This window comes from Festucalex cinctus, chromosome 2, assembly GCF_051991245.1.
Source record: "Festucalex cinctus isolate MCC-2025b chromosome 2, RoL_Fcin_1.0, whole genome shotgun sequence".
Taxonomy (NCBI): Eukaryota; Metazoa; Chordata; class Actinopteri; order Syngnathiformes; family Syngnathidae; genus Festucalex; species Festucalex cinctus.
The window spans coordinates 8297232-8325017 of record NC_135412.1 but is presented as its reverse complement, the minus strand read 5'-3'; the positions used below and the strand labels follow the sequence as shown (position 1 = coordinate 8325017).

Below are 27786 nucleotides of genomic sequence, written 5' to 3'. Positions count from 1 at the left end.
GAATATTCAATTTGGAATCGCTACTGCCACCTGTTGAAAAAAAGTGAACCTGCACATACCCTTCTTCACATACACACCCGGCACATGACGTTACAACCCCAGACAGAGGGTGGGAAATTCGAACCCGCATCCAGTCTGAAAACAATTTATTGGCTAGAGGCCATATATTTTTTTGGGGGGGGTGGGGGGCGGGTTCCATATAGCAGCTAATATGAAATTTTGTAATAAGGCCATTAGTGTGTGTGTTGCCTCCTGGTGCTCCGTCTTCCTCCTATAATCCTAAAACATGTATGTTGCGTTTATTGATAACTATTGAGCAAAGATCCTACATGCCAGTATTAGTTATCATGCAGTAATCTAGTAATTTTTTCCTGACATTTTTGTAGTCACATCTTACAACACAATCCATAAAAATCCAAAGCATGAACTCTATCCAAGAACATTTCTATAGTTTAAGAAAGCATTTCCGATCTGTCACTGGGGGTTCGGTGACCCAGTTTGCTCAGAGATGCTGTTGACATTGGTGAGAAAAGCTTGCATGTTTTGTACAGTGTGCTGCGTGATTGCCAAATACTGTAATCTCTGATAAAACTATTTACATCTACACTGCAAATACCGAGATTCAAATATACACAGATCAGCATTTTTTATTAGTTGTGCCTCCACAGGTGACCATTCATTGCTTAAAAAATAAAAAATAAAAAAATAAACCAAGAGTGATAGTCCAATACTACTTATTCATTATTTAAATGAATCCTAAATTTGGGGTAAGTTGTTTGTATTTTATTTTGTAATTTGAATCTCTATTGCAGTGACTTTTTTTTCCCAGAACTAAACTTTAACATTATATCTCATTGGTTTTCTTGTGGCATGGTGGCTGACTGGTTCGCACAACTTGCTTCCCATTGCAGAGGATGCCGGTTCAAGTCCAGGTTCCGGCCTTCCTGCGTGGAGTTTGCATGTTCTCCCCGTGCTTTATTGGTTTTCTCCCACATTCCAAAAACATGCATTATAGGTTAATTGGAGCGACTTAATTGTCCCTCAGTGTGACTGTATGTTTTTTTGTATTTATTTCAACACATTTAGTCCAAGTACTAAAATGTATTGGGTTAAGAGTTCAGTATAATTAAGTGAAGTCAAATAGCAAAAGTTAACGCAATTAACTTTTTATTTCATATTGATAATCAATTCATGTTTTTAAAATTTACTTAGAAGCAATGGCTATGACCTAGTTACAATAACTACACATTACTACATTACAGTAAGGAACTTTATAATAACGTTTAGTAATAGTCACTTAACATTTCCCACATGTAATCAATCTTTAGTTGCATGTAAATGTTACTTAATTCTGTTGAGTGTGATATCTTTATATTGAGTAGTAGAATTTACTTAATTGGAGTAAGTGCAAATACTTCTGAGATTTTTTTTTTAAAGTAAATCTTTTTTCCGGTGAATTAATTACATTTTTGAAAAAGAGGCCAATTCAATTCACTGAAAGTGGGTGGGGTGGGTGCTCAAACCATTTAATGATAATGAAACGTCTCTTAAATCTTAATCTTAATATAATGTCATCTAAGGTGCATTTTTTTTATTGTTAGAATTATGTCTGTCTTATTAGCCATCTTTTACACTCCAGTCACACACATGCCATGCTCATATTCAAAGATAGTGACTGCATAAATTTACTTCAAGCAGAACTAGAACTTGCAAAAAAACTGTCTTGGGCATATCTTCTAAGTGAGAAAACATTCAAATTTGGAAGCTTTTCCTCTTCCTGGATCGTTTAAAGTGCTTAATTCTAAATATCCCATATTGGCAACTTTGTTACTGTGGGTGAATCATGCTCGATGAGCTCTCTCTAATTGACTTGCTGATAAAACACGCACGCGTGGTGATTCACCCACCGCGAGACCGTCATCATTACGGCTCCTCCACTTGGGTTGATTTCGGGGGCTGAGTGTTTGGTCGTGGGCCCTCGGACGCCCCCCACCCCCACCCCCACCCTCATCCCACGTCTCGTCGGAGTAAAAGGCTGCTGCAGCCTCCCAGCAGAGCTCCCCCGTGCCGCCATGGAGCTTCAGAAGCCTCTCGCGAGCCGCTGAGCCGCATCCAGCGGAAGGCGGCTCAGAAGACCGACACTTGCGTTTTTTCCATGCCGCGATATCGGGGCGTGTTGTTTACCTTGCAGAGATACAGCCTATATAAAGAGTCTGTTGGCGGCGATTTGGTCGACATGCAAGAGGAGGATAACTATTGGCGTGTGACAGGCGGCAACATCTGCAGCTCATCACAATAAAAGGTGAGAAGGTAAGCTTGCTGTTTTCACGCCCCGCGTTGCGGCTTTCTGTCTCTTAAAACAAACCACCCCGATGCTCGATTGGAGCTCACCAAGGCTGCGTTGTTGCATCGCCCAGCCAGATCCGACGGACGTTTTGTGGTTTATCGAATAGGTCACCGTCCCCGAGTATGACCGTGCAAGATACGGAGATGTGACTCGTGGTGCGTGTGACGCCGACAGCCTGTTTGCATCATCCTGCTGAGTGAGGTTCAGCTCAGGATGCCTGTGGAGTACAGATCTGCTCCTCAGTGCCTCAGCCCAGCCACTTGATTGAGGGAAATAGCCTTTTGCATCTGCATGGCAGACGTTCACATGCATGTGTGTCCTCTTGGCAAGTTTCGGAAAGGCACAGCAATGCAAGTGCTCAACTTGATGCACAATTTGAATTCACAAAATGATGGATTAACTCGCTTTTCCTTGTCCCGTATTGGGATTTCAAAGTTTATTTGCTAGGGAGATGAAAAATAAATACATAAAAATCTTGTCAGTTTGCCTTGTCCTGCATCACAGCTAAGGTTGATTCACAGCAGCTCTCGCCTCCTCTGCTGCTGTTGACGAGGCTGCATTGGGCTGATCGATAGCCTGTTTGGACCGAGGCCTGTGTTTCAGTTGTTGTCAAACAGCAATTTCGACAATTAAAAGCCCATTTGTTAGTGGAAGCTTGATTAATAATTCATCAGCAGGATGGGGCCGCAAATCTGTGGATGGCACACGGGGGGGATGTCAGCCTCCGAGACACATTGAGAGATTGGCAGTCTGACAGATGAAGCTTTGCTCTTTCTGACAAATAACACCTTGTCTGCTCTTAGAATCTATACATGTGTAAAAGGAACACTATTTTGCAATACATAACACCATAGATCAGAGGTGTCCAAACTACGGCCCGCCGTCCATTTTTTAGTGGCCCGCGACATATGCTAAAAATGGCATTTATCAGTTAAAAAAAAAATAATAAAAAAATGTTTGGAGATGGTCAACGTAAGAAGGGAGTGCATCAAAAAACTGGTGCCATTAAAAGGTTATTTTAGTTAACTAAAACTAACGAAAAAACTAACATAAAAAAAAAAACAATTCCCTTAATGAAATAAAACAAAAACGAAGATGCTTTTTAAAAAACAAAAAACAAAAAAACAAAAAAAAAAAAGCTAACTGAAACTACATTTTAGGTTTACAAAACTAACTAAAATAAAACTATAGCAAAAATGTCCTTCGCTTTAGTCTTTGGTAATTAATTTAATGCATGAGCCTTTGGGGATGATTTGAAATGTAACTTTTAGTAGATTTATTTTGATATAAACTGGAATAATGACATCGCACCCATGGTGTTTTTTTTTAAATGTTGCGCACCAGTAATACACATTAAAAAATAAAATAAAATAAAAAACTAAAACTAAAACTGAAACTAACTAAACTAAAACTAAGCATTTATTAAAGAACTAAAACAAATAAAGAAAACTAACATAACCAACCTGAAAAATAATTAAAACGAACTAAATTTTAAAAAACAAAACTCAAAACAAAATAAATACTGAAATGAAAAATTCCAAAACTATAATAACCCGACTGCCATATTACAAATAAATTGGTTTATATACTGTAGCATTTTTCTAAATATGCAAAAGCACAAATAAATTATTTCTACATTTTTTAGGACTAAAGACAATTTCTCTTCATAACATTATGTGGCCCTTGCGTCCTTCGGATTTTCTGTATGTGGCCCTCAATTTACATTTCATTCCATTACGGTTGCTATATTTGCACTTTGTTTACATTTCAATTGTGGAAAAAAAGGTGGTTCATATATTGTGCTGTAATAAAAGTATTAAGCACGAATCACAAATCTATTGTTCAATAATTATTACCAAATATCGTCACCTCAAATTTCTTTGAAATATCGTGATATTATTTTTAGGCCATATCACCCACCCCTAGTTTGAATGTTTCTGGGGGAAAAAAACATTGATAAAGTATTTTCTATTTATCAATAAACAATAAAGGAAACAACACAAAAACACTTAAAGGTTGAAATTGGATTGTGAATAAGCAATTCAATGATACATTCAATGATCATTATTTAAAAAAAAATAAAATTATATAACAATTTTCAAAAAGTATCGGTATCGGCGATACTGTCTCTGTATTTACTTGATATCGGATCAATACGAAAAATTGCAGTATCGCACACCACTATTTTAGAGTACACTAACCACGATACTAGTCATTCAGGTAGGTTCAACAGTGCAAAAGTTTTACTTGTAGTTTACACAAGTGTCAGCCAGAACCTTTCTGGGATTTTAAGACGGCCAATTGTCATTGCATTTTGGCATTGCAAATGTGATGGATAATTGCTTCTTTTGAGTTCATTTGGTCAGAATGTTTACTGATAAAGGCTGCTTTTGTCACTATCCCATGGAGGTCTCGGAGAAAGCGGGCGTGCGTTTAGTCGCAGAGGCAGTGGGGGTGTGTCCGCACCTTATGACGTCATAAAGTGTCAACAGCTGGTTTTCTCAGTTCGGGAGGGGCTGGTGCTTGGAGAGCAGAATGACTAGAATTTCTCATAGAGGGGCAAATTGAGGAAAACACCACTTCCGTCATGTTTTTGGTGAGGAATTAGCATTTTAACACACTAAAAGCTCCAAAAAGTTGATTTTTCATGTTGCTGGTCCTTCAAGTCTACTTTTTATCACTGCATTGCCAAATGTGCCTGGAGGGGTGTCAATGAAGCATAGCACGTCTACCAAATTCACAAACACGCTAAATTAGACTTGACCCAGCATGAAAATGGAGCTATGCCTGTCTTTACTCTGAGCACAGTCTACCTTTGTGTCACCAAAGGGTCACTTGTGTCAGGGGTGAGGCAGTTCCGTGTGCCAGAACGCCCAGTGAGGCACAACACGGCCCTAAACAGACTAGAGTAGACTTGCCCTGGCACCAACATGAAGCCGAGCCTGTTTTCATAATGAGTGCACGGGCGCCAATCTACGAAAATAGAGCCCTATGATTTAAAGCAACAGCCGGCAATAATTTCAACATGATAAATTTGTGAGTATTTGTGTGTGTATTGACATTTAAGTCTATGTGGAGGAAAAATAAGTGTGTATCTGTTGATAAACACAGTTATACGTTTTGCACTACCGATGTGATTTAATGTGCACAATAGTGTCTTTGTGTCACAAAATGTGCAAACACTGCCGGCATCACTGATACTGGCACTAAAGAGTAAAGGCGTTCTGGCTTGTTCAGTAATATCATAGGCCACACTATTGGGCAATCTCAGTTTCAATAGCATAGACATTAATCTCAATCATCAAGACAGTGCACAACACCATTCACAGCAGTTATTTTAATATTATTTTAACTAGGGATGTGCGATACCACTTTTTTTCAGACCGATACTGATACCGATACTCAGACCCTCAGTACTCACCGATACCAACTGCCGATACCAGTAGTACATTTTGACAAATAAAAAAAATCACTAAAAGATATTTTTAAACAAATATATTTCCTTTAATTTTGACAAAAAAAAAAAAAAAAAAAAAAGCACAGCCCCTCTTCAATAGTCTTAATGCTCAAAATAATACATGAAAATGCTCTTTTAGTTTAAGATTCACAATTTTGAAGTATTTCCAAACCGGTGAAGTTTTGGTGAAAAACTGCTGCAAGCTAGCGCCAGTTACAGGCAAGGAGGACTCACTTAACGTCTTCCCCCTCTGCCATCGGTCGCTTGTACTCGTCTGCGTCACGAGTACTCGAGTACTTGAAAAAAGGCTGGTATCGGCCCGATACCGATACCTGGTATCGGTACTCGCCCATCCCTAATTTTAACAATAGGAGCTTCTAGAGCATGAGTTTGAATGTGATTGGTTATGGTTGTGTGGCTGTGCCCTGTGATTGATAGGTGAACAGTCCAGACCCTGCATTTAACGTAATGCCAGCTGGGATAGGCTCCAGTTTTTTTTGTTTTTTTTAAACTAATGACCCTGAACAGGATAGGTGGTGGAAAGATGCATTATGCCAAATAAAAGTCCAACATTTACCATTGTTTTTTTCTTTTCTAAGGAGAGTTAATAAATTTTCAGCCAAGGAGGGTAACATTTTGTGGTAATTCATTTTCAATCCTTCAGCATTTGAGGCCTCTACTTTCACATTCATAATATCCTAGCTGGCTCAGTTCATACTTTAACATTAACATCAAATAATAATGAAGTCTGAAGTACTTTTGAAAGAAGCTGTCTGAAAAGACATCTTAATGTGATTTGATCACACCAGCATGGAAGGCGGCCTGTAATGTTTTTTTTTTTTTTTCATTTTACATTGTGAAAACTGCATACTGTTTTTAAATATGAATTTATTTAATACTTGCTGAGTTCTCCAACTTTGTGAAAATCCTCATAAGGTCAGTGGAAAACGTTGACAGGCAAACTGCAGTCCTTTCATTGTGACACTCTAAATCAGGGGTCCTCACCTTTTTTCTACTATAGACCAGTTCATACAAGTCCATCGCTCATCTGATCTCGTCAAATATTACCACAATTTGTCTTTATGTTTGACCATTTTAAAGCGATGATGCTTCATATGGCAGCAGAGGCAGTGCCGATTTTCATGCTCTTCACATATTCACTGTTGCGTGGTAGTACTTCTTCAGATGGATAAACAGGTTTGTTTTGTTGCCAGTTTTGAGGAACATACACATCGGCTTCGTTTTTTTTTTTTTCTGCCTCGTCACTTTGGCAATGCTGCCACAACCTATAAGTGATGAACCTCTGTCGTCGAAATAGCTTCATCTTCGAAGGAAAACTCCAAGTCATGGTTTGTTGCAGCTGTATATTCCTGTTAGATATTATATAATAAAGTTATATATTATTACACTATAATGTATTCTTGTACAGTTTATGACTGCCCATGCTGGGGCACATTAATCACATCATGAGATGCAGAAGTGCAAGAATGTCACTATGTAACCGTCTTATGTGCATTGATTACGGCCTTGAAAGCAACCCACTTATCTTGTATTCTGTATTGGTGGAGTTCGCTGGGTGTAAAGTCAGTTGATATACACAATACAAGGAAGCCTCTCTTGTCGTTCATGTTGTGTTCTTTTGAATGTTTCGGGCTGCACCTGTTAAATTCTATGTGGTGCAATGGAATGCAAAACTCACTGATTTATAGCAGTGTGCAATCACATGCAAGAGCCGCATTGGCTTTTGCAGTTGAACATCTACAGTATGACTGATGTGTTTTCTGCATGTGAGTCCTGACTGAGATATAAAATAGTTCAAATACATTGGATGTATCATGTCAAGCTGTTGTTCCTCCACATTTACCATAGCAACAAGGCCTCAGTGTAACTTGAGTTCAGCCTTGTGCGTAGACTTGTGTGTACACTTCCTCCCTACCACTGTTAGAAGTGTCTTACTGCTCCATCTGTTCAGCTATTGTCTCATCGTCACCCTCTCAAATTTTTAGTTGAGAGGCCTGAAGTGGAGAGCCAAATGGCGTGGTCTCATCTTTTAAGACGATCTTGTCGTATACACCTTTAATCGATGCTCGATACAGGTTGTCAAGGTGGTTGTCAGGTAAATGTTTTTTTTAAGATTCATTCATATCTTATATTTTAAACATTGCAGTGAATTAAACTTACAACTGTACTTGAGAAATATCGGTCAAGACAGTAAATGTAACCACAGTCAACCAAAGTAAAGCTCTTTTCACACTGCACTCACTCAGTGTGAAAAAGTGGCAACGTGAGTTGATAGGTTCCACTGTGACCATATTTGCAAGTGTTGATGTAGCAGCCTACCTGGAAGTCAAAACAGAGATTTTTAAGGAGATGGAGAAGGATATGAGCAGCAGAGAAAAACTCATGGCTCGGTGACAACTTGGAAAGTTTCATCATGCCGTTACTTGTAAATAAGTTAAAATAACTCAACACCACCCCGCTAGCTTCTCTCCAATTGGAAGCACTTCTCTGATGTCACAATGTCGCCGCTCTAGTATAATAGTGACCGTATTTTCCGCACTATAAGGCGCACCGCATTATAAGGCGCACCTTCAATGAATGACATATTTTCAAACTTTTTCCGTATATAAGGCGCTACAGTAGAGGCTGGGGTTACGTTAGGCATTCAATAGATGGTGCTGCGCTAAAGGGAATGTCAACAAAACAGTCAGATAGGTCAGTCAAACTTTATTAATAGATTACAAACCAGCTTTTTGACAACTCCATTCACTCCCAAAATGAACAAACAGCTGTTTTATTATTTTCTCTGAGGTAAAGTATTAGTATTAGCTAGCGATCCAAGATGGCGGGATCTTCTGCGATCGTGCAGGGTCACCGATAGCGTCTTGACAGCGAGACCTGTTGCGGCTCAATATTGATCCATATATAAGGCGCACTGGATTATAAGGCGCATGGTCAGCTTTTGAAAAAATTGAAGGCTTTTAGGTGCGCCTTATCGTGCGGAAAATACGGTAATTCTCCATTTCGAGGCGCCATGCCACCCCGAGCCGTCAATCAACACTCCTTTCCGTGGTCCCTGGCCCACACCACCTACAGAATGAATGGGTTTAGAGTAGACGATGGCATGTTGCGCCCTGCTAAATGTAGTGTTAAAAGGACTTAGTGCAGAGCTACTGACATGCTAAATTCTGTAGCCTAACTAGGCTAGCCTGGGCACGGGTGGATTTTCTTTCTTGGCACATAGAACATACTATGACTGTATTGTAAAAAACAAAACAAAACATTTTTTTACTTGACTTCCCCTTTAAGGCATCAGGGGAGTGATAATTCATGTACTCGCCCAGCACTTTGCTTGCTTCTGTTACGTAGTATTTCTATACAGTATATGTGTGTACCACTGCCTGGAGGTAACCTAAGTCTGCTGCCTCTGTTGAGTCAGTGACCTTTCCTGACAACTGTTCACCATGCTTGACTAACTTCCTTCATTTGGACTTGTGTAATAACAACAATGAAGGAAGGACAAACCATATCATACAATGACACACTTATGTAACATTATGTAATGACTTGACTTTTAAAGTAAGTGCTTCAAATCAAGTTGCTGACTTGCAATTGAGAAAACGGTCTCTGTTATTGACAAAGTGATCCCAGATCGCCTTATTTAGCAGTCCATAATACTCGTGGAGAAGCTCGTACGTCACCCATAATGTGTTAGCGCTAGCGTTGGTGCTAAGTTAAAGTTAAAGTACCACTTGATTGTCACATCAACCCAAGTGGGGCGAAATTTGTTCTCTGCATTTGATCCATCCCCTGAAGGAGCGGTGAGCAGCAGCAGCAGGGGCTGCGCTTGGGAATCATTTGTGTTGTCTACCCCCCCATCCCAACCCGTAATGCTGAGTGGGGGTCCCATTTTTATAGTCTGTTATGAGTTGTGTTTTGTTTAGTAACTGTAGAAAATTAAGCATGTAAATAATTGAAAAATGTTTGATTAAAAACTGGTCAATGAAATGCACCTTGTTTATTATACCCCCCACTGTGTGTTTGTCATTTTAAGCCACTTCCTGGGCTTCCTCACTGTACGGCTCCTCGAACACAATTTTGCATGTTAAACCAAATGCTCCTCACCAGGGACAAATACATCAGCGTGCAGCAATTGTGAATTTCTGTCCCTCAGTGATTAATTATGTCTCGTGTGTCCATTGAGAGGGAGATCCTAGTAACAGATGTTTATTCATTTCACCGTCTCTCTGGCGCTCCAAATGATAATAGTTTCCTCAGTTAATAATGTGCTACAGCAAAATAGAAATACTAATTAAAAAATGCAAATATATCAAACAGATTGATGGAAATGTAGCATATTTTCTCAAACAAATAGCTCTAAAATGACTTTATTACAGCCAAGAGGAAAAGCAGGCTTGAGGGAGAAGTTGCCTAACATGACTGAGGGACAATTGCTGTGTAGAAGAAGAAAATAAGCTGTGCTAAATAGTGCCAAAGGATGCTGCCGAAGCAATGCAGGGTGATGCTTAAAGCTTGGGGATATTTTGTTTTGTGACTACAAAGAGAATTTGTGTAACCCTCGCTTGGATTTCTAGAGCAGTACTTGGTGATTGAGTCTGTGGGTGGTTGTGTATATAAAAAATGTTTTTTTGGACATGCAGTGATGGAGCTCACAGTGCTTTGAGCAGTAATAGCCACAGCCTGCTAATATCAGGTTGAGGTTTAATGACTTTCATGTAACAATAAGAAGCGAGTAGCATCTTTATAACCAGCGTTTGGTACATCACAGTCAGAAACAGAAACAATTACTATTGACGAGACACTGCTGGCCAAGATAGTGTGAATACTGTACTGTGGTGAACAAACGTGTAGGAGATGGGAATGGAATAAACTTGGGAATTTGCATTTCAGCGAATCCCTTTCCGATCATGAGATTATTGCAAGCAGGTTGCGATGGTCTCAAAATACTAATGTGCTGCAGGAGTCATCATGCATAGACATGAGCCTTGATGGTCAGCGAGCAGATCTGAGCCTGCTGAAGATTAACACTACAGGATATCGCCTTCTGCCACCGATTACATTCACTCAAAGCAAGATTGACCCCGGGTGCGCCCGTGTCGCAGAGCCATATGGACACATTTCATGACATTAGCCATGTTGCCATTCGTGGTGTTATTAGCCTGACCCGTTGACAAAATCACATCTCATCCACACTAAACATGATATTAGACTGAACGATACAATCAATAGAGATCAATAGAGTCACTCATGACTCATTTGCTGATGAAAATAAATAATGTCATGTAACTAGTTAAAAGCACGGTCTTCCGTTTTCACTCAGGAAAATGCACTATATAAATACAGGATTTATACACCTGAAGTCCTTCACAATCTACACCTCTGGGCTTCTGTTAATGTGTTGTGGTGATTTTTTAATATATTGTGTAATAATTAGAGCTGTCAAACGATTAAATTTTTTAATCAGATTAATCACATCGTACAATTTCGATTAATCATGATTAATCACTGACTTAAAAAAGCTTTTTTTCCCCAACATTTTTGCCCGCTGCACACGCTCATCCTGCTTTTTCTAATCAATTAATTATTTGCATAATTTAAAATGGGAAAAAATGACCTACGACATATGTAAACATTTATTAAATGCTTTACTTTAATGCATGTAGTTATGTTTATTACTCAAACTCCAACAGCTACCTTTAATGTAACCATCTACAGTTGGCTAAAAAGGATCATCTGCGGTCAAAATTAATAGTGCGATTAATTTGTGGTAATACAATGATTAATGCGATAATTTTTTGTGATTAATTAATTAGTTAACGCTTTAACTTTGACAGCACTAGTAATAATCTAACTTCACCTCCACTGTAAAAAAAATAAAATGAGGAGTGATATTTATTTGAAAAAAAAAACTTGTAATTTTTTTTTATTATTATATTATAAAATTTTACAAGGAGAGTTTTGGGTACATTTTGACAGTTTATTTATTTATTTACTTATTTTAAAAAGGTACTAAAGTGTTGAGGAGCGAACTTATGACCTTCAGCTTGGTAGACAGACACTTGTATCACATGATCCATTTAGTCTTGCTGTTTGCTACTATAGGCAAATGTATTTCTGGTGTGACAAAATGGAGCAAAAACCGGATTCCACCTGGCACCATGCAGCAACACAGCTGGCGTGGCGTGCCAAATTGACACTAAACTGTCTCTTTAACTCATATTATTGTCCACATTAATTGACTTTGACTCAAACGTATTGCAGATGTGAACATCCGGCTGGAGGATTTCAGAGAGAAATATTGTCGCTCTTTGTGAACCGCATCTTAGTCTAAGCTTTCATTTGGAGACGGGACACAGAAATAAAACGCACATACCAAGACTTGTGTATGACTTAATCCTGGATCTGCAAATAGTCTTGCACAGATCTTGCATAATAACAGAAGACACTGTGTTAGTTTGAGATAACAGAAACAATTGCAGGGACATCTAACCCCGGGTTTTCACTGGATGCGGTTGCGGTGCGGTTGCGGTGCGGTGCGTCTTGACTGCGTGCTCCGGACGGGTCAATTTTTTTGTCAATCCACACCGGCTCCGCACAGCTGCGGTCCGGCAGCTCCGTCGCCGCCCACTTCCCAACGTGTCTCGCGGGACCGCGCGCGCGCGATCATGTGGCATTTCACAACGACAAACATACAGAATGTCTGTGCTCTTCTGCTATGAGATTCCATGCAGCATCCTTTTTTTGGTTGTCCTTGTAAAGTATATTAATAACGAGAGTCGGGTCAGTGCGGGTCCACTCTTTATTTCTGTCTTCCGCGTCCGGCTGCCGCTCAGTACGGCAAGCGAGACGGGCACAACAAGCAATCGCGAACATCAAACTCACAATACATTACAGTCCTTATAAAAAGGATGTGCCGTGTCATATATTATTTTGTGGTTTTCCACCTCCAATATAAACCTCTCCTCGTCCATGTTCGCTGGTGTCTAAACCGTGAATGAGCACATGGCCCGGCGACGCCCACGTCACGTTTTGCTGAAAAACTTGCGAAATAGGAGCTGACGAGTGTTTTATTCTGAAAGGTAACCGGAAATTTATTTTGAAACTGCCTCGGTCTTCCTGTCCCGCTCGATGTGTTTTGTGCTAGCTTGCCATTTGCCGGAGGCCTACCGCTGCGGCGTCCGGCAAAAATAGAAAATAGGTCTATCCTTGCGGAAGGCTTGCGGCACGCCGCAGCTGAGACGCAGTCGACACGCAACGCACCCGCAAGCGGTGTAAACTGCACCATTCGAATGAATGGAATCTAATTGCTTGCGTCGCCGGACCGCACCGCAACCGCACCGCAACCGCATCCAGTGAAAACCCGGGGTAATTCAATTAGTCCTGTATACTGTGTCAAATACATTTAGTATTACATTATTTATACAACTAAATGTTGTTATTTTGTGGTGTGAGGGGATCACTCGTTAAAATACTGAGAATGTGTTATTGTACACTACACTGAAGCTTTTAGAGAAGAGGTGTCCAAACTACGGCCCGGGGGCCATTTGCGGCCCGCCGTCCATTTTTTAGTGGCCAGCGACATATGCTAAAAATGGCATTTGACTCTGTTCAAATAAAATAAAAACAAAAATGTTTGGAGATGGTCAAAGTAAGAAGGGAATGTGTCGAAAAACACAGGTGTTATTAAAGGTTATTTTAGTTAACTAAAACTAAGAAAAAAACTAAAATTCAAAAAACAATTTTGTTAACGAAATAAAATGAACACGAAGATGCTTTTTTAAAAAATAAAACTAACTGAAACTACATTTTATGTTTACAAAACTAACTAAAATAAAACTAACTATAATTATAGCAAAAATGTCCTTCGTTTTAGTCTTTGGTAATTAATTTAATGCTTGAGCCTTTGGGGATGATTTTAAATGGGATTTTTAGTAGATTTATTTTGATATAAACCGGAATAATGACGTCACGTCCTTGGTGTTTTTTAAATATTGCGCACAAGTAATACACTTTTTTTTTTTTTTAAACCTAAAACTAATATTGAAACTAACTCAACTAAAACTAAGCATTTATTAAAGAACTATATTAATAAAAAACAAACAGACCAGTTAATTAAAACTAACTAAATTTTAAAAAACAAAACTCAAAACAAAATAAAAACTAAAATGAAAAATTCCAAAACTATAATAACCCGACTGCCATATTACAAATAAATTGGTTTATATACTGTAGCATTTTCCTAAATATGCAAAAGCACAAATAAATTAGTTGTACAATTTTTAGGACTAAACACAATTTCTCTTCATAACATTATGTGGCCCTTGCGTCCTTCTGATTTTCTGTATGTGGCCCTCAAATGAAAAAGTTTGGACACCCCTGTTTTAGAGCTACACAAGTTTCAAATATGAGAAAGAAGGAAGCATTCAGTGTGTTTATCAAGACGGGTTTATCTGCAGTTGAAGCGGTTGCCATGGTGAAGCTCACCCATAGTTTCTGCTGATTGAAACAAGGATTCGGCTGTGAGACACCTCTCAATCTGGGGTTTATCGCCCCAGGACACTAATAGCTAGCACCTCTGTGTGTTTTGAAATTTGTGTAACCTCCACAAACACCTCAACCTCAAAACTGTGAAGCAGATCGTCTTGCCAAGACCTTTAAAACAGAAAATATTTTTGGACAACGTACAGCATATGCTTCTCAATTCTTCGTCAGGTCAGCGCTCCTGTTTGGTTAGCATTCACAAAAACTAACTCATTGTTTGCCTTTTTAGAGGCGTGTTTCAGTTTATTAAACAATGCACTCATTCTTTGATAATCTCCGTTCTTTTTTAATCCTACAAATGAAGTATCTGAAGCTGCTTTATCTTAGCGATGAGAATTGCAGCAGCTTTGCATGACAATGAGGCCACATTCTTAAAGTGAACAATTGCATTAGCAGATATGATGACTGCTTTTTTTCTACCCGTCCTTGTGTCGCCTTTATTATTTAGAATTAAGCTAAGAAGCACTCAAAATGGCATGAATAATTAGGGACAGTTTAAAAAGAAAAAATCCTGTCAAAATCTCAATTTACGTCACAATAACGGCAGCTGCCTATGACTATGATGATGCCCATACAAACATCATATTCCATCCATCCATCCATCCACAGGGAGTCCTCGAGTTACGTTGTACGCGACCGTCGTTATTTTGACTTTACGGCGGCCGTGCCTCGTCTGTAGCACTTTCTTTTTCATTAATTTCCCACAGTAATCACCCCATTTTAATTTTTTTTTAAAGTTGTGCTGCTGTTACCTCCAGCAACGGCCGTCCATCGAGCAGGTCGGCTCGCCATCAGGCGCGTCACATTTCCGTGTTTAAGTTTCGTCCGTCAGCAATGAATGTCCGTGCGGAAGCACGAAATATTGGTTCCGGCTCTTCCGGGTCGTGCTAATATGTTGTTTTTTTTAATTACTATACAAAGTATTTTGATGTAAAGATCGAATTTAACGGGCTGTGGCTGGAGACCTCTCATTCAAGTAAACGGAACTTGGTGAGCGGTGTGTGCATTCGTGGAAATTTTTACCCCAGGCTTCACTATTCCATCAATTAGTACCTATGAAATTTTAAATATAGGGAAGTATTGTTGTAAATGAGTACAGTACTGTATAAGTGTATATACTGTATTTCTATCACTTGGCAGATGCCGGCGCTATCTCTCTGGTTATAAAACCAGGAAATGGCATTTTCAATAGCGTTATTCGTCACATTGCTGTCAACCAATCAGATGACAGAGATGTCACAGCCCCAGTTGGCCTGCGATTTAGAACCACCAAGTAGAGGAGTCATTGGTGTAAAGATGGAAAAACACGGGCTAGAGGAAATTTTGTTTTCAGTTTTACTGTACTTGCTTGATGTTTTTTTTTTTTTTTTTTTTTTTTTAGAAATAAAATAAATTTGTATATTTTGCAAAGCAAAATTCAAATGCCATATTAGCATATTTTCCGCACTATAAGGCGCACCGCATTATAAGGCGCACCTTCAATGAATGAAATATTTTAAAACTTTTTCCATATATATGGCACTATAGTAGCGGCTGGGGTTACGTTATGCATCCATTAGATGGTGCTGCGCTAAAGGGAATGTCAACAAAACAGTCAGATAGGTCAGTCAAACTTTATTAATAGATTACAAACCAGCTTTTCTGACAACTCCAACAGCTGTTTTATTATTTTCTCTGAGGTAAAGTATTAGTATTAGCTAGCGATCCAAGATGGCGGGATCTTTTGCGTATGCACATCACCGATCGTGCAGGGTCAACGATCGCGTCTTGACAGTGAGACCTGTTGCGACTCAATATTGATCCATATATAAGGCGCACTGGATTATAAGGCGCATGGTCAGCTTTTGAAAACTTAGAAGGCTTTTAGGTGCGCCTTATAGTACGGAAAATACGGTAGTTGTATGTCTTTGGTTTATTATCTCAGAGCAAAATACCCTGCTCGTTATCACCATGGAGCCTCACAAATCAAGGTGTTCGATTGGCTTTGTAATGTATTTTTTGTGACAGCAGTCCTGGAAATGCTCTGACACACTTTAGAACAGTGCAGCATTCAGCATCATGCACGAATAGTCAGTCATGCAGTGGGCTTTCTAAGGCCTGCAAAATGACTAACTTCTTCCGTTGATGCAGACCGAAACCTCAAGGAACACACGGATTTCCTCCTTTGATCACATTTGTCCTGCCTCCCTGGGGAGTGTTAGTCAGCGAGGAGGTCAGACTGAGCTGACGGTTTCATATCCACATTGAGAATTCAGGAAGGGGGATTCATTTCTGAGCATTCCTTCACCTCAGACCTCATATGTCCTTGTTTCTATTCCTTCCGAAAGCACACCTGTACACACAACTGTTGCATAATTCACGGCAGGAGTTGGGGCAGCTGTTGTGCAAGAGCGGCAATTCATGTGGCACGGTCGGAAGCGCACCGTGTCCATCTCAGGAGACTTGAGTGGAAAATCCTGGATGGCTTGCGAACATAATGCAGGAAGGCCCGAGTGTATATCCATGACTAGGGGCTATCTTTAACACAACTTGACTGCTTGACTTGAGCAGCTGTGGTTACATAGGTACAGTGCATTCATAGTGCTGCTTAGGTCAATTTCTCACGCGCCTTTCTTGAGCACGCTGCGATTTTCCTGTCTAGGCTCCTGACACACCAACCTGGTAACTGGGAATTTGTGCGCAACTACGAAAAAAGGGACGGCACGGTGGCTGACTGGTTAGCACGTCGCCTCCCAGTTCTGAGGACTCCGGTTCGAGTCCAGGCTTCGGCCATTCCTGGGTCGAGTTTGCATGTTCTCCCCGTGCCCGCGTGGGTCTTCTCCGGGTACTCCGGTCTCGTCCCACATTCCAAAGACATGCATGGCAGGTTAATTGGGCGCTCCGAATTGTCCCTAGGTGTGCGTGTGAGTGTGGATGGTTGTTCGTCTCTGTGTGCCCTGCGATTGGCTGGCAACCAGTCTAGGGTGTCCCCCGCCTACTGCCCAGAGCCAGCTGAGATAGGCGCCAGCACCCCCCGCGACCCTTGTGAGGAATAAGCGGTCAAGAAAATGGATGGATGGATGGACTACGAAAAAAGTTGTGATTTATATTTATGAAGTGTGGGGTATTCCTGAGAGATAGGAATTCCATACATAGTGCACCCAGAAGTTAGAGTATCATGATCTTCACCAGTGACATTTGCGCGGCTCATATATAGGTTACACTGAAGGTGCGTGTGTTTTGGCATTCACGTTTTCATAAATCCACTACAAGGAATTTAATACCATTTAATTAGTTGCCATATGTTCCGCTGTTCTACTGGAAGTTGGAAATGTTCTGAAGATGACGAAACAAAATGAATTTGGACGTCACTTCCGCGGCAATTTGAAGTCACGCACGGATTATTATTTTTTTCACTCACTCACTCACAGAAGCTTACGTGTGAATGAGTGAGTGAGGAAAAAAACATCTGTGTGTGCTTTCACATTGCCGCGGGAGTGACGTCACGCAGCTGACACGTTTGCCCGGCCCCTTTTGCGACACGCCCCCCCCGCTCTGCGATTGGCTGGAGGGGTGTAAACACTGTCTTTCCACAGAAACGGCCCGCTGTTTACAAAACAAACACAAAATGGCAAAATACAGGCTGGGGGTGTGGGGGTTTAGGACAAAATCACCCCCACACTTTATGAAAAGCCCATATCTATAAAAAGAGAAGTAGTTTGTTTCTTTAAATCCTGTATTTAAAAAGTGCATTTTCCTGAGTGAAACCGGCAGACAGCCCCTTTAAGTACAATAACTAAGTACTTCTCACCACTGAAGGTCTCAAAGAATTTACAAGAATTTCCTGAAGGGGCATCTGTGAAATAATAGTCTCTCTGGTAGTTATGAAAGAGTGTGTGCAATCCCCCTCCATGCACTGAGCTGCGTAGGGTCTCATTAGTATGGGTGTCGGCGTCTCTCCTTCAGCTGAACCTGCCATGCCACTACTGTAGTAGAGCTGCTTGCCCAACTGCCGCATTGTCCCCGGATGGCTGGTGAGAGACTGCCACTGCCGTTTCCTCCAAACAATGAATGAAATGTCCTCTTTGCAATGAAGGAGACGCTTGAATGAAGGATGACTCAAGATTCATATGGATATACAGTTCATCAGATGTGCCGTTCATCTTTCGCACCCCCACACTCGCTTTTATGGCTTTTTACAGTATACGGGCAAGTTTGAATTTAGTGAGGAGACACAACATGACGTGCAGCACTGAGCTGTTCTAGATGCAGATGCAGCATAATTAAGAGAGGAATAGACAATCGCCTACTAAACACAGACAATATTTGCCTGTGAGTAATGTTTGCTTTTTATTGTTAGCTGGTAAACAAACATTTCAAATAGCCAGCAATATCAAACAATAGGGGTGTGAATTGCCTAGTACCTGACGATTCGATTCGTATCACGATTCACAGGTCACTATTCGATTCGATACCGATTAATCCCGATACGAATTTATAAGTCGATTGTTGCGATTTTTTTTCATTCACATTTAGAAAATACTAATCAGTAAGCTTGTAGAGTGTAAGATTTATATGAAAATGTATTATTTATTTATCTGAAATTTCAGTCTTATAGAGGTTGTAATCTGTTTCATGTTTGAACAGCATTAAAATAAAATATTAAGGCTTAATGTTCCGTTCATATAACATTCTTCCATGCTCAAGGTGTGAATCCTAACCCGAAGTCAGACGTTTTGTTGATTATTTTTCCATTAAAAATGGAAGTTTAAAAATCGATTCACACACACACACACACAAAAGGCAATGATGATAAGACGTTGAATCGGTAAGACTACCGAATGAACAATTCTGAGCTCTTTAAAAAAAAAAAAAAAAAAAAAAAAAAAAAAAAAAAAAGATTTTTTTTATTGAATCGATTCGAGAATCGTGCGATGTATTGCGATATATCGCCGAATCGAATTTTTTTTTTAACACCCCTATCAAACAAAAATCACAAAAAGGCAAACCAAGTAAACAGACCAGCAGAGATTGAGGTGGGCCCTTGTTCGGTCTCTTAACGCCCATCCCACAATTAATCATATGATGATTGAGACACGTCTTCGAAAAACTGCCAGCGTAGGAGAGTTAACATCACTACTGAGATTGTACCACAATAGAACGTTCCTGTTACTTAAAAAAAAAAAAAAACACATTTCCAATCTTTGCTATTGTTGAACAATGGTGAGAAAACTTAAATTTTACTGAGAGGTCTATCCCCAAGTCACAAACTTATTGAGTGGACTGTAATGCCGTCTACCTGAAGGTCCTGTATTGGATGAGTGAAACCAAGAGGAAAGAATCACCACCACACATTAACAGAAGCCCAGAGGTGTAGACTGAGACAGAGTTCATGGGTATACATCCTGCATTTATATAGTGCATTTTCCTGAGTGAAAACGGAAGACCGTGCCTTTAATATACAGCCACTGTAACTGTTCCATTGTTCATTACTAATTGAACAATTACTTGGCGGGCCGCTAGAGGGAGCTCCTTAATAAGCGTGGCGGGGAAATGTGCAGTTTCTATGAAAAATGTGGATTATATCTTCAAGTTTTAAAACATTTTATATTTTGACTTTTTGAAGCACGCAATTTCTGAGGAGTATTAATATTGATTTAATTGGTTTTAATATTTAAGTTTTTTTTAATTTATTTATTTACTTTTGTAGTGTCACAGTTTATAAAATGAAGCATTTGACTATGTGACTGACTGACATGTTGCATGACAAGTGTTTAAGAAAGACACAAATTTGTTCACAGAAAGTGGTCTTTGTTAAGAAGACATTTATATTTGCTTAATTAAAAAAAAAATACACTAAAGTAAGAAGTGTGAAGAAGACACCCGTTTTAATATTGTATTTCAGTGATGGTACAAAACAAACTATTTTCTCATTGAAAAAACATCAGTTTATGTCTTGGGTAGTTTTATTGTAGATTATCGTGGATTTATTACCTGACCAACATATTGATAATTGCGGTATTGTCTAGGGATGGGCGAGTACCGATACCAGGTATCGGTATCGGGCCGATACCAGCCTTTTTTCAAGTACTCAAGTACTCGTGACGCAGACGAGTCCAAGCGACCGATGGCAGAGGGGGAAGACGTTAAGTGAGTCCTCCTTGCCTGTAACTGGTGCTAGCTTGCAGCAGTTTTTCACCAAAACTTCACCGGTTTGGAAATACTACAAAATTGTGAATCTTAACCTAAAAGACCATTTTTGTGTTTTATTTTAAGCGTTAAGACTATTGAAGAGTGACTGTGCTGTTTTTTTTTTTTTTTTGGTCAAAATTAAAGGAAATATATTTGTTTAAAAATGTATTTTAGTGATTTTTTTTTTTATTTGTCAAAATGTACTACTGGTATCGGCAGTATCTGTGCGTACTGAGGGTCTGAGTATCGGTATCGGTCTGAAAAAAAAAGTGGTATCGAACATCCCTAGTATTGTCATATCGTGAGATAACCGTTATGGTGAGCCATGTATCGCAGGTTCCCACCCCTATAGTACATTCAAGGACATCCTTCCCTTCGACCCTGGGATAAACTCTGCACAATATGTTGCCATGTCATCACTCTTGGCTTTCATTCATTCAGCCATCAGCTACATGACAGGAAGATGAAACCTCACTGCCTTTGCAAAGTCACCTGATTACGCAATGTTCCCTATTTAGCTTTCACGGCATCAGCTCCCCGAGTCATGCTTTGCTAGCTTCCGAAGGCCACGCAGCACAAAGAGGGGTTGGGGGCGTGAGACTACCAGAGGAATTGGTGTAATAAACACATCCACAAAGCTGTGCTGTGATTGCTGGGACCCCGCTGCGTAGTTTGCCCTCCTCTGCTAAATCTGACTTCAAGACAGCACATCATTGTGGTTTCACAGCCTCCCTCCCTCACCTCCCACCTGCTCCATGCTATACTCGCAGCAGGGCCGGGAAGTTTTCCCGGCATGACTCAGAGACACTGACACGCACCTATTTTGTTCCTCATGTGCGCACAGTGAGACATATTGACATATTATCCAAGTGCTCCTGGTAATGCGTTTGGTGCTTGCTAGATAAGAGGCCCATGCATCAAGCCGCGACAGGTGTGTCAAGCAGCAACGTCACCCCATCACTTATATTCCCCCATTCAAACCTTACAATAATTTTTGTCAGTATTACTTTCATGTAGTTTTGCTGACTGGCAGTTATTTGTTAGGTTACGCTGGCAGTTTGTTATTCGTAGCCCTCCATCCATCTCTTCGCTCACCTTATACTTTTTCTCGCTCTCATTTCTCCCCGTCTGTCCTCCCTTATCAATATCTGTTTCTTTACGGACAAAAGAGAGTCGTCCTCACATTTCTGCAGACATTTAATTCTATCTTTTCTAGTGCTGTCAAAGTTAAAGCGTTAACTGATTAATTAATCACAAAAAAATTAGCGCATTAATCACACTATTAATTTTGACCGCAGATGATCCTTTTTAGCAGACAGTGGATGGTTATTAAAGGTAGCTGTTTAAACTCATTCACTGCCTTTGACAAGTATACTTGTCAATTGTATTTTTTAGAGCGGTGCTAAATGGGGGCGAATCTGAGCATGCTCCACTGTAAATATCAAACTTGAAAACAACTTTACTGATGCCCAACCACCAGTAGATGACATCATTGCCCCATTTTATAGGAAATAAACACAGTTTCAGAGTCCATGGGAGAAATGGCTGTATTTTGGCAAACCTACATTTTTCTGCTGTCAATTATAAAAGAACGGGACGGGACAAAAAGTAGGGAGTCTATTCTGTTATTTGGTAGATTCGGTTTATATATAATTATTGAATGTAATATCACGTGAGTATTGGAAATGTAAAAAAATTCTATAATGACTGGCAGTGAATGAGTTAAGTTTGAGCAATAAACATAACTACATGCATTAAAGTAAAGCATTTAATAAATGTTTACATATGTCGTAGGTCATTTTTTTTCCTATTTTATATTATGCAAATAATTAATTGATTAGAAAAAGCAGGATGAGCGTGTGCAGTGGAAAACATTTTTGAAGACGTCCTCATAACATTAAATGTGAAGAAAAAAATAACACAACAGGTGCGCTTCAAATTTAGTGGGCAAAATATGTTGGGGGGGGGGGAGCTTTTTTAAGTCAGTGAATAATCATGATTAATCAAAATTCTAAGATGTGATTAATCTGATTAAAACATTTAATCGTTTGACAGCTCTAATCTTTTCACAACACTGATGAAATGACAAATTGACACAATGAAAAGCAGTCAGTGTCCATCTTATATAACAGTGTAAATTTATTGTTTCCTCAAAATATGTCAAAATACTGCTATTAATAGATAAACAATGGCAACAAAAGCATGTATCTGAGTATAGTCATATGTTAGCAAAGTGAATTTAGCAAACTCAGCTGTGATTGGTTGTTACCTGACCCGAGCAACTGTGATGTATTTTCAGTCGACAGGAAGTGGTAAAATGGCCACCCCCTAAAATGAGTAAGGCGGTGCTTAATTTATATTCATACCACATTTACACTAGTGGGGCCACATATTATATTAGAACATGTTCCTGTAAAGAAAATGTTTGAATTGACTTGACTTCTCCTTTAAACGAATGTCGGTGTTTTTCCAGAGCCAATAATCAAAAGCTCAGTTTTGTCAGGGTTAATAAGAAGCAAAAAGTTGCAGGACTTCCTTTTTTTTTTTTTTTAAATCTCAATGAGACATGCCTCAAGATTACAGAAATCACAAAGGTTAGTTCGTTTGAAAAGATAGTTGGGTGTCATTGGCATAACAGTGATGTACATTATTTGCATATAATTCTACCAAGTAGCAATGGAGGGATGAGTACTGATCCCTTTTGGGGCTCTGCCAGTAACATTGCAATAATCAGAGGTCACATTGCCATGGATTACTTATAGGTGCATCCTCTGAAAGATAAGATCTAAACCAAGAAAGTGCTGAGCCTGTACTACTGAGACATGATTCGAGGTGAACTAGTAGTATATTATGATTGATGGTATCAAAGACAGTATCAAGGTTGAGTAATAATAATATTGATTAAGTGTCGGAATTCATAGAAAGAATCCAATGAATGAAAGCTCATTTGTCACTTTTACAAGGACCACTTCAGAAGATGGATCAGCCTTGAATCCAAACTAGAATACTACAATTTTTGTCAAGAATATTTGATATAAATGGTAGATTTGAAGCAATCTCATTTCTCTCTAGAAATCATTAGAGAGACGTTATTGAGCGTTTAATTTATAAATAAATTTGATTTGAGATTATTACACTGCAGAGGATGCACAGGAAAAAAAAATCATTGAAAAAAAAAATCAACAAGAGCACATTCAACCACTGGATGAGAACATTCTTAATAAGGACACTTAAAGCATGTAAACAATGTTAAACCGTTTTTCGACTGTATGAAATTGGTTTCTCATTATGCTTTCATTTTATATTATGGCCTTAAAATCTCAATTCTGCAATGATGAAAAGGATCGCTCTGCAGTCATAATGTCCAATAATAATACACACGCCTTTGAAAGCACTAAAACTAATTGGGTCCCTCTTGTACACTGACTACTTTAGGTCACTTCATTTATATTTTATGCCACCCAATCAATTTGGACTCATGAATGCATTAACATATCACTGTAAAACATAAAATGTATTCCTGTAACCCACACCATATGTCATACTAACACATCATTTATTGGTAGAAGGGAGTGTTAAATTGCTTGTTCAAATTTATCAACCAATGTATCGCAGGGATCTTGGCTACACAACTGCTGCAGAAGGCAAAGGCACAGTTTTTACAATGTGTTTGCAAATGCAAATGGTATGTCGGTATCTGGTTTAACATTTATGTCAGAATAAAACTGGTTCCGCTACATTTCTGTCCTGTGTCCTGTGGATATCAATCATCTTAATAATGCTCAGTATAGAATAGTATTTGGTAGATATTAGTGCTGTCACTATTGAATATACTTAAAAACGATTAATCTATAGGGGTTTAGGACAAAATCACCACCACACGTGAAGAAAAGCCCAGATCAGTAAATTGAGAAGTTTGTTTGTTAGAGTCCTGTATTTAAAAAGTACATTTTCCTGAGTGAAACCGGCAGACTGCGCCTTTAATGAATGAATTAGTTCACGACTAGATGGTGTTAAAGATTACACACTGCTACTTTAATGGTGCTATTGGTGATATATATATATTTTTTTTAGGTGGTACTTGGTACAAAAAAAGTTTGCGAACCTGAGCTAGCAATATTTTTGGGTGGTTAAATTGACATGTTTTCAATAACAGTTTAACGAGCAATGGTGCTGTTTGGGGGCCAAACATTGAACAACAAGAATTGAGATTTACATCAAATGGTATATTGAAATGATGTTATTTAGCGGCCTATGTTTTAATTGTGTGTGTTGTCGTTATAAAGAAAGCTTTGTTGTTTAATATATAGAGGGGTCCAAGTTGCCCAATAGGATTATTTGGCATTTCTGTTGTTTAAAAAATAAAAAAATAAATCTCATTAAACACCCAATTATTGTTGAACCCAAAGCTAAACCTCATGTTTAAAATATGATCACATTCATACAAGCTTTGACCTTTTCCTGGTTGATACATACATACTTTGAGACCAAAATTCTTTCAAGTTTTTAAGTAAATAAATTATTGGAAGGCAATTGTGATTAACATAAGCAAAGGGGCCACATGAAGGGGAAATCACATTTATTTATTGGCTGCATGATCTTAACTCATTAGCTCCCAAAAACGTATAAATACGTCATATTTTAAATGTTTTAAGTGTCCCAAAGACGTATTTATGCATTTTTTTGTTTTATGCCAGAGCATAGTGAAGGCTTTGATGCAGTCTCTCTACTGCAGAAAATGGTTGAGTGGCAGCAGAGTATAAGAGATCAAGCAGGCCATGTTAAAACGAGCTGATTTCCCCACAGTTCTAAGCAGATTTGTGAATAATGATGAAACTTAGCTATGTTCTATTGCTAATTGCTGCACAGTGTAAACAGATAGGAATATACTTTTTTTCCTGCTAAAATAAGAGACTAATATCCCTTTTGGTAGGTTCCATATTTTTATAGCAATAGAACATAATATTCTGCAGGCCTTGCAAAATCAGTCAAAAACCAGGAAAATACTACAGTGAAAATGGCTGGGAGTGAATGAGTTAATAAAGAAGAGCTGTGATGACGAATGCTATCATTGTGAAAGCTTTGCAGAATTTGGCGTGAAGATCAGCCCCATATCACTAAGCCCCCCCCCCCCCGGTTGTAGACGACACGTGACACGTACAATCCAAACTGCAAATAGACAGAAAACAGCGTGATTATTAGAGAAGGGTCTTGGCAGGCAAGCAAGACTAAGCTATATAACTTTCTCATCCAAATGAACAGGCTACAGCTTAACGAGCACAAAGACACAGGATGAGCACTCATTGTGCTCAAGTCAAGCCCATCGCATCGTGCAGGGAGCCATCATTTGTCTCTGACCTTAGCACTTTAAGCAGCCAACCTTGGTTTTTGTATCGATTTCCCTGTTTGGATGTACGCATGACATTATGTGGCACATTCGACAATGTAAGTGAGCTTCAGTGTGCACGGAGGATTGCTTTCGCGAGCCTCTGGGCTCTACTGGAGTTTGCTCAAAGTGAAATACACCAGAGACGTCTTGGCAGTCGGCACCTGGATTTTAGATAAGCTGCACACTTCAGCAAACCTAAACAGGCCCCACGGTCCCTGAAAATGTTCTAATCACACCTACAGTTTGCTCCAAAACGATTTTCATGTCAGACACAGCGCCATAAAAAAGCCGTTAAGTGTTCTTTTGCTCTTGCATGTAGTCTCTAACCAAAACCCTCCCAGACAGAGGTGACACAACATGTGAGGTTACTAATATACCTTTAGAAAGAGGAGATTTCAGTCAAGTTTAGGCAAGTCAAGGCAAGTTTATTTGTATAGCACATTTCATACACAAGGCAACTCAATGTGCTTTACACAAGGAAAGACAACACATAAGCATCAAGAAACAGTAGTTAACATTCAGAGGAAGAAAAGTAAATGAAAATAGGTTACAAAATTTACTAAAAAGAACATACAATAACAATCTTAAAATATTATTCAACAAACTTTAAAACATTTAACATAAGGAAGTTTAAAATAATAATAAAAAACACTTAATTAAAGCTTTTTAAAAGTCCCTAATCAAAGGTATAAGAAAAAAGCAAAGTTTTTAACCTGGATTTAAAAGCATTTACACTCGGGGCTGACTTCACTTCTGTTGGCAGCCTGTTCCATCTGTGTGCAGCATAATAGCTAAATGCAGCTTCACCATGTTTGCTTCGAATTCTGGGTTCGCTTAGAGGTTGTAAATAATACACTACACTGTTTTGGCATTGTTTGTCTCTTTTTTTTTCAGAAAAAGATCATTTTAAGTCTATTTAAGATTCAGATTGCTCTGACCTTTAAAACTTTGATCTTTACTTCATCGTTCTAGACTTGCACAAGCAAACCTTACACATTGTACAAATGTCACCATTATAATTGTGATTTGTCGATGCTATGTAGACCATGTATAACTGCTTTAATGTACTAAAATACAGCCAGAAGATACACAATTGAATAAAATCCCAATAGATATTATTGCTAACTGCTTAAACTGGCCTACTATCTATTTATTGTGTCAAAATAACTGCTAAAAAAAAAGTCATTTTAAACAAGCTTGTAGTGGCAAAAGACACACAACACTGTACAGTATATAGAGTGTGTATTCGTGATGATGACTGAAGTAGTAGTCATAGCTATTTTTGTAGATTGTACATGTAGAGGATTGGTTTGTATAGCAGGTGAGACTTGGAGGCGTGCTGAATCATTTGAGAGCACTGACAATTCACCTCTGCACTGTTTTCTTCTCTGCGTGATCTAATGGCTGTTCATGCTGTCACACTTGATCCAAATTGAAGTGTATCATCTCACAATTCCCAACAAAGGCCACGGGACAAAATTGGTCGGGTTAACAAATTGCCACATGCTTTTATTTCTCCCAATCACCCCTGCAGCATTTGGCTCTGCATAACTGCTTGTTGTTCACGTCGGAGCATTGAATTTGATGTTGTGTTTTGCAGTGGCGAGCGGTCCTAATAAGCTATTATGCTGCGCTTGCCCACATGCCCAAGTCCTTGAGTCCTTCAATAAAATCATTAAAATAACTATAGTTATACAATACCTTAGTTTGACTGCTTTGGTCTTAAATTCCTGTGTAATTTGTCCTGTTTTCCTTGCGGAGATGTGGAAAGCATTTTTCAGCGGATAGTTGGCACGCACGAACCATCAAGATAAACGGGTCTCTCGCGAGAAGAAGCTCCGCTTTGTAAAGTGGAAGGCC

The 27786-nt window shown here is 39.1% G+C and overlaps 1 protein-coding gene across 5 annotated transcripts in view; it reads left to right on the top strand.

Annotated features, from left to right (window-relative positions):
* The first annotated feature begins 2039 nt into the window (after positions 1-2039).
* Positions 2040-27786, top strand: part of dlgap4a (discs, large (Drosophila) homolog-associated protein 4a) — a 77715-nt gene continuing 51968 nt past the window's right edge. For all 5 annotated transcript variants that reach the window (XM_077512627.1, XM_077512623.1, XM_077512626.1 and 2 more), the window contains exon 1: positions 2040-2302. The gene's annotated coding sequence lies outside the window, so the exon portion shown is untranslated. The remainder of the gene's footprint in view (positions 2303-27786) is intronic.